We start from the raw sequence: 8,071 nt of genomic DNA, 5'->3' as shown, positions 1-8,071 counted from the left end.
GGGGTTTCACCATGTTGACCAGGATGGTCTCGATCTCTTGACCTCGTGATCCACCCGCTTCGGCCTCCCAAAGTGCTGGGATTACAGGCTTGAGCCACCACGCCCGGCCAAGCCTAGCAGGTTTTCTTAAGGGAGGTCTGGGTGGCTTACCTCTGTGGCTGTCAAGGCTCACAGTGTACAAATACTTCTCAAGAAGAGAATAAATAAAGGTAAAATCCACTGACACCCTTCCCATTCTGGTGACCTTACTCCCTAGAGAGATCACTGTTAACATTTACTAGCATATCCTTCCAAATTTGTATATCCATTTACAAGCATATAACCCAGTGGGATCATGAGATAAACAGTGTTCCTTATCTTAACATCTTGAGTATCCTGTCATATCAGCAGGTATACGCTATCTCAATTTTTTAAACAGCAACATAAAATTTTCTTATTTGGTTCTACCATAATTTATTTCCTTGCCTTAGTTAAATGAAATAACTCAGTATTCTTCCAGTAAATTCTCACTCTCCCCTCCCCTGCCACCATTTTTTGAGACAGGGTCTCACTCTGTTGCCCAGGCTAGAGTGCAATGGTGTGATCATAGCTCACTGCAGTCTCGACCTCATGGGCTCAAGAGATCCTCCCGCCCCGGCTTCCTGAGTAGCTGGAAACTACAGGCATGTACCACCGCACCTGGCTAATTTTGAACATTTTATTTTTATAGAGATGGGGTCTCACTATGTTGCCCAGACTGATCTCAAACTCTTGGCCTCAAGCGATCGTCCCACCTTGGTCTCTCAAAATACCGGGATTACAGATGTGAGCCACCATGCCTGGCCAATTTTGACTGGGAACAATAACATAAACCAACATAAACTATTTGATATATTTACTTAGAATAACCAACTGAAAATTATTTGAACACATTGAGCATTGCTGGAGGAAAAGGAATCCTTTGTGGGGAAAATCGGTATCCTAATGGTAAAAAATAAAAAGTGCCTGGAAAGTTATTGAGAGGCTCAGGATGTTATACCCAAAGTGAACGCCAAAACTTAGTCATGTGGTTAATTATCAAAAGGTGAAGGAAAAACATAAGTTCATAAAATAAGGCCTTACGTAGGGCGCGGTGGCTCACACCTGTAATCCCAGCACTTTGGGAGACCAAGGCAGGCAGATCACGAGGTCGGGAGATTGAGACCATCCTGGCTAACACGGTGAAACCCCGTCTCTACTAAAAATACACAAATTAGCTGGGCATGGTGGTGCGTGTCTGTAGTCCCAGCTACTCGGAAGGCTAAGGCAGAAGAATCGCTTGAACCCGGGAGGCCGGGGTTGCAGTGAGCCGAGATCGTTCCACTACACTCCAGCCTGAGCAACAGAGCAAGACTCCATCTCAAAATAATAATAATAATAATAATAATAATACCTTAGGACGGGCACAGTGACACGTCTATAATCCCAGCACTTTGGGAGGCCAACGTGGGCAGATCACCTGAGTTCAGGAGTTCAAGACCAGCTTGGCCAACATGGCGAAACCTGGTCTCTTCTGAAAATACAAAAATTAGCTGGGCGTGGTGGTGGGTGCCTGTAATCCCAGCTACTCAGGAGGATGAGGGAGGAGAATCGCTTGAACCCAAGGAGGCAGAGGTTGCGGTGAGCCATGATCATGCCACTGCACTCCAGCCTGGGCAACAGAGCAAGACTCCATTTCAAAAAAACCCACAAAACATAAAATAATGCCTTGCTTTTACAAACCAGTAGAAGTTATAGACTCACCTGAAAGACACTAGATCTAGTGAAGGATAGTTGCACCATCATAGGGATGTAGTGGGATTAAAGAATTGCCAAATCTAATTAACATCTAGGGACTATAACATACCAAAAAGAAAAGTGATTTGTACCACCAGTTCAATAAAAATCAACTGAATATTTGAACACACACTTGGGGAATGTAACCAAAATCCATTTTTGGTATAATTAGAATATGAGATCATAAGGAAAGCATAAAGTCTACTAATTCAATATTTCCACAGCAATTTTTATTTTACTGTATTCCTAAATCTACAGGAAAACCCATTTAAGTGAAAATACATACCAAGATCAGCCAGTCAAAAACAACATGTATTTATTGGCACAGATCATAAATATTTATATTTCAGTGTATGTGTAAGCAGAGGAATTCTAGATCACTTTATGATGTAAAGCATCTCTGCCAGAGAGCATGAAATATAATGCTCCTAGTCTGGGTTGAACAGAATTAACTCTTGATAACATAAACATATTATCCCAGAGCAGATCTATGCAGATTTCCCAGGGAAGGAAGTTTGCCATGAAGTCCAGCATTAAGTAAGGCCGATCAAGTCTATTACTTACCCAGCAGTCTTTAGTAACCCTAGCCTAATCATTTGACATTTGATAGTAAGCAAAGTCCAGGTAGAATTGATTCTAAATTTCAACTTTGCCACATCCTAGTTCTGTAACAGTGGGCAAATTAACCTCTCTGTATGCCAAGTTTTATATCTGCAAAAGATAATGATAGGTTTTTCTTTAAGAGAGTTAACGGCCGGGGGCGGTGGCTCACGCCTGTAATCCTAGCACTTTGGGAGGCCGAGGTGGGTGGATCACCTGAGGTCAGGAGTTCAAGACCAGCCTGGCCATCACGGTGAAACCCCATCTTTAAAAATAAAAAAATAAATAAAGAGAGTTAAATAATCCTGCTAGTATGTGAAACACAAGGTAACTGGTATTAAATAAATGGCTCTCCTAGAATTTCCCTCCTTTGTACTGAAGGACCATAGCTATAAGTGACAATCTTTATTTATTTATTTTTTTTTTTTAGACAGAGTTTGGCTCTTGTTGCCCAGGCTGGAGTGCAATGGCATAATCTTGGCTCACTGCAACCTCCGCCTCCCAGGTTCAAGCGATTCTCCTGCCTCAGCCTCCTGAGTAGCTGGGATTACAGACACTTGCCACCATATGCAGCTAAGTTTTGTATTTTTTGTAGAGACGGAGGTTTACCATGTTGGCCAGGCTGGTCTCAAACTCCTGACTTCAGGTGATCTGCCTGCGTTGGCCTCCCAAAGTGCTGGGATTACTGGCATGAGTCATCACACCTCGCTCCTCAATCTGTCTTTATTAGCCCATTGGGTTATGGAGAGAAGGAAAAAATACTTATGAACAATTTAAAAAGAAATTTGCAAGATAGTGTAAAATTAGGTGTCAACCTGAGCGGTAATGAAAGTGTCACAGAAATTCAGGGGCTGGCTGAGCGCGGTGGCTCACACCTTTAATCCCAGCAGTTCTGGAGTCTGAGGCAGGAGGATCAATGAGGTCAGGAGTTCAAGACCACCTGGCCAACATGGTGAAACCCCATCTCTACTAAAAATACAAAAAAATTAGCCAGAGGTTGTGGCACATGCCTGTAGTCCCAGCTACATGCGAGGGTGAGACAGGAGAATCCTTGAACCCAGGAGGCAGAGGAAGCAGTGAGCCGAGATTGTGTCACTGCACTCCAGCCTGGGCAACAGATCATCTTGGGTGGTGGAGTGGGAATAAATTCAGGAACTTTGCAGATGCTGCCACCGCCAGGAGCCCCATGCTATCAGCCATGGTCAACCCCATTGTGTTCTTAGACATCACCGTTGTCGGCGAGCCCTTGGGCCACACCTCCTTTGAGCTGTTTGCAGACAACTTTCCAAAGACAGCAGAAAACGTTTGTGCTCTGAGCACTGGAGAGAAAGAATTTGGTTGTAAGGATTCTTGCTTTCACAGAATTATTCCAGGGTTTATATGTCAGGGTAGTGATTTCACATGCCATAATGGCACTGGTGGCAAGTCCATCTACGGGGAGAAATTTGATGACAAGAACTTCATCCTGAAGTGTACAGGTCCTGGCATCTTGTCCATGGCAAATGTTGGACCCCACACAAACAGTTCCCAGTTTTTCATCTGCACTGCCAACACGCAGTGGTTGGGTGGCAAGCATGTGGTCTTTGGCAAGGTGAAAGAAGGCATGAATATTGTGGAGGCCATGGAGCGCTTTGGGTCCCGGAATGCCAAGGTCAGCAAGAAGATCACCGCTGACTGTGGACAACTCTAATTAAAGTTTGACTTGTTTTATCTTTTTTTTTTTTTTTGAGACGGAGTTTCGCTCTTGTTACCCAGGCTGGAGTACAGTGGCGCGGTCTTGGCTCACCGAAACCTCCGCCTCCTGGGTTCAGGCAATTCTCCTGCCCCAGCCTCCTGAGTCGCTGGGATTACAGGCACACGCCACCATGACCAGCTGATTTTTTGTATTTTTAGTAGAGACGGGGTTTCACCATGTTGACCAGGATGGTCTCGATCTCTTGACCTCGTGATCCACCCGCCTCGGCCTCCCACAGTGCTGGGATTACAGGCTTGAGCCACCAAGCCCGGCCAACTTGTTTTATCTTAACCACCAGATCATTCCTTCTGTAGCTCAGGAGAGCGCCTCTCCACCCCGTCTGCTCGCAGTATCCTAGAATCTTTGTGCTCTCGCTGCAGTTCCCCTTGAGTTCCATGTGCTCCTTATTCCCCTCCATGCCTAGCTGGAGCAGAGGTAAGTATATGACTATGAAATAAAAACTAAATAATAAAACAAAAAAAAAATCAGGGGAGAAGATTGGTATATCTTTAGAAGAATACAGCAAAACCTAAAAAGGAGCGCAGGACTTGGATCAGACCAACAACAATAATATATTATCGTGTCAGTATCAAGTGATGCTGTTTCCTATGCTTTCACATACATTTTCAAGTAGCCTTCAAAAGAACCCTGCATTATATGAAATTGGTGTTTTTGGTATTTTCGGAAGAACACAGGTTATTTGTCTTGCTAAAAAAGTACAGTGCTGCAAAGCAGAACGTGTGCCTGTGTATCCTGATTTCTAGAGAAGAAAAAGAATATTTTGCTGAAAAAGCCACTATGATCAAAGAAGCGTATGTGTTTAGGAAAATCATAAGGGTTTCCATTTATCTACAACAGAAAATCAGGTTGAATGGGCCTCCTCTGTGTCAGGAACTACATTCTCCTGGCATAACAGACAATTTGCAGAGTGAGTAATTCCCCACCCTTTTCTTAGCCTGAAGAGAGTTTTGTTCATTATAACTAAATGAACTGGTAAGAAAAGGAAAGAGGAATGACATTTTGCAGGAAGGCTTATAGAGGATGAGAACTAAGCTCTGATTTTTTTTTTTTTTTTGAGATGGAGTGTCGCTCTGTCACCAGGCTGGAGGGCAGTGACGCGATCTTGGCTCACTGCAAACTTTGCCTCCCAGGCTCAAGCAATTCTCCTGCCTGAGCCTCCTGAGTAGCTGGGACTACAAGCATGCACCACCACGCCTAGCTAATTTTTGTATTTTTAGTAGAGAGAGCATTTCACCATGTTGGCCAGGCTGGTCTTGAACTCCTGACCTCAAGTGATCCACCTGCCCCCAAGTGATCCACCTGCCCCGGCCTCCCAAAGTGCTGGTGTTATAGGTGTGAGCCACCACACCAGGGCCACAATGAGTATTTCTTAACTGTATTTGATTGATATCTCCTGCCTCCCTAAAATATATAAAACCAAGCTGTACCCCAGCCACCTTGGGCGCATGTTCTCAGGACCTCCTGAGGGCTGTATTATAGGCCATGGTCACTCATATTTGTCTCAGAATAAATCTCTTCAAATGTTTTACAGAGTTTGACTCTTTTCATCAACGAGGGTAAAAAAAAAGAACTTTTTTCAGATTTCTAACTAGGGAAACTATTGAATATGGTTTTCCCTAGGGCTAGCCCAACACACTACCACAAACTGGGTAGCTTAAAAGAACGGAAATTCATTCTCTCAAAGTTCTAGAGGCCGGAAATCCACAATCAAGGTGTTGGCAGGTCGTGCTCCCTCCGAAGCCTCCGGGGAAGAACCTTCCTTGCCCCACCTCCTCCCACCCCACCCCCTGCCAGTCTCTAGCTGCATCACTTCAATTTCTGCCTCTGTCATGACTTGGTCTTCCCTGTGTGCCTGTGTCTTCACATGGCCTTTTTAGAAGCACCCCAGTCATTGTCCAGTATGACGTCATTTTAACAACTTACACCTGCGATAAGCCACCATTCTACAGCTGCGCCCCACGACCTCAACCCCCCCCAGCTGGTTCCCTTCCTGCTCCTCCCGCTCACTCAAGCCAAGTCCCAGAGCGGCACGATTTCCAGCCTATGACAGCACCATGCAGCGGGCACCCTACACCAGGAGGTACCAGGATCATCTACCACTGAAAGTTCCTGCTGCAGTGCAAGAACTCGCCCACTGCCCATGTAGCAGGAAGAACCGTGAACAAAGCCACTCAGACGCCGGAGTGAGCAAGGAGGAGACCTTGGATCGGCCGTGGAGTCTGGGTAGACTGACGTCCCAAGTACCGAGCTCCCCGAGGAACAGTTCCTTTCCCTTTTTATAGGCTTACAACTCTAAAGGAGAAACTGAGGCAGAGCTGTGTCACTGCCCATAGGCTAGGCATAGGACCTCACGGTCTTTGGCTTCATTGATGTGCCGGTTCATATTTGACACACGTGGGAAGGGCAAGGGGTAGGCTTCCAGGAGCTGGATAAAGGCAGTACATTGCCAGTGGACAGAGGTATTTCCAGGAAGGGGTCTGGGTTGTGTAAGCGTGGAGGACGTGACTCGGTGTCGGGCTCTGGCCGGCAGGGATAACATTCTTTGCAACATTGTCAAGGTTTATAGATAACATATGTAGTAGCTATCAAGAGTGGAGTTACTTTCCCAGCCTCTGGGCCTCATTGTGGCCTGGCCAGTGGTGTCAGCAAGTCACCTGACCACTGGTCTCAGTTCCTTGGTATTTTATCTCTTTTACACTCCCTTCCATCCGGAGGGTGCAAGGCTGAGGAATGGGGGGCCTCCTCTCCTCTCTCACCCGGACACCCGCTGCTGACTTGCTCAGATTCCTGGGGTCATAAATCCTTCAGCAGCCCCACCAACTCTCCAAGCTGGAGGAGTTAAAGGAGCAGGAGACAGGAAAATATACCCGATGATGCACCGTTTGAAACAGACATGGAATCCAGTTCATATTACCCCAGTGTGGAGTTATTGAGGGACCTCTCATGCCACTGCTGCCCTACCTCTTCCTGGGGGATCCAAAGGCCAGCTAGCCTCATCTAACCTGGAAGGGAGTGACTCCTTGATTCTGGGCTTCCTCTAGCTGAGGCAGGGATAGGAGTGGGCAACCTGCCAAGCCCTTAGTGCTACTTTCTTCTTGGTCTATAGATGCTCCCCTTAACCCCCAACCCCCTGTGGTCTCAGGGGCTGGGACTGGGGGATGGAGGATGTCACCTCCTGGCTGCATAGTAAACATTCAAAGAAAAAAAACGAAGGCCACATTCTGAGGTTCTGGGTGTACATGAATTTTTGGCGAACACAGTTCAACCCAGATGGCAGGTAAAGTTCATTAATAACAATTTTAGTATAAAATCATGGGAAAGATAAGGTATAGAGATTTTAAAGGTTTGTTTTTTCCTTATCACAAAAAGCAATGCAGATTAATTATGGAAAACAAATAAAAGCACGGTTAAGCAAAATGAAGGTGGAAAAATTGAGATTTAGATTTGCCTGTTGTTAACTTTTGAAGTAATTTTTACCCATACGTACTTCCTGTTCACAGAAGAAAAAAAACAGAGTGAAGAACTTCATGTATTTTAGTTAAGGAAGTGTGGAGCTGAAGAAAGAAAACAAGAGTGCAATTTTGCAGATGCAACGGCAGGAAAATCGGATTGCCGTTTACATTCGGGTCATGGTATTAACAGCAGTTAATTGCTAGGCTGGGCGCGGTGGCTCAAGCCTGTAATCCCAGCACTTTGGGAGGCCGAGGCGGGTGGATCACGAGGTCAAGAGATCGAGAGCATCCTGGTCAACACGGTGAAACCCCATCTCTACTAAAACTACAAAAAATTAGCTGGGCATGGTGGCGCGTGCCTGTAATCCCAGCTACTCAGGAGGCTGAGGCAGGAGAATTGCCTGAACCCAGGAGGCGGAGGTTGCGGTGAGCCGAGATCGCGCCATTGCACTCCAGCCTGGGTAACAAG

The 8,071-nt window shown here is 45.8% G+C and overlaps 1 pseudogene; it reads left to right on the top strand.

Annotated features, from left to right (window-relative positions):
- The first annotated feature begins 3,592 nt into the window (after nucleotides 1-3,592).
- LOC116544191 lies at nucleotides 3,593-4,118 on the top strand (annotated as a pseudogene).
- The last annotated feature ends 3,953 nt before the right edge of the window (nucleotides 4,119-8,071 follow it).

Source organism: Sapajus apella, unplaced genomic scaffold (genome assembly GCF_009761245.1).
Source record: "Sapajus apella isolate SASKATOON/1434 unplaced genomic scaffold, GSC_monkey_1.0 scaffold209, whole genome shotgun sequence".
Lineage (NCBI taxonomy): Eukaryota > Metazoa > Chordata > Mammalia > Primates > Cebidae > Sapajus > Sapajus apella.
Note: the sequence above shows the minus strand (reverse complement) of the source record. Positions and strands in the feature narration are given on the sequence as shown.